This window comes from Nicotiana attenuata, unplaced genomic scaffold, assembly GCF_001879085.1.
Source record: "Nicotiana attenuata strain UT unplaced genomic scaffold, NIATTr2, whole genome shotgun sequence".
Classification (NCBI taxonomy): domain Eukaryota; kingdom Viridiplantae; phylum Streptophyta; class Magnoliopsida; order Solanales; family Solanaceae; genus Nicotiana; species Nicotiana attenuata.
This window is the reverse complement of record NW_017670484.1, coordinates 380,299-380,665: the sequence shown is the minus strand read 5'-3', so window position 1 is coordinate 380,665 and position 367 is coordinate 380,299.

Below are 367 nucleotides of genomic sequence, written 5' to 3'. Positions count from 1 at the left end.
ATAATATATATATATATATATATATATATATATATATATATATATATATATATATATATAACAAATGGCTATTTTTTAAATATTGTCCTTGTTTTTTAATATATTTACAAAATGACATCTGGACCCCCGCAACTCTTTAGGCTTTTCTTTACCGGAACTAGGGGTGGCAAATGGGCTGTTTGGGCTGAGTTTGGGTTGGTCAAGATGGGTTGCACTAACAATTGGGTCAATGCGCAACCCAACCTAAAGTTTAGTTGGGTCAAGATGGACTAAACATGGGTTACAACCCAACCCGCCCAACTTGACCCAAATATTTACAATGTTATCAACTATATGAAAATGAGAGGAAAAAGTTTAATCCCCCCCC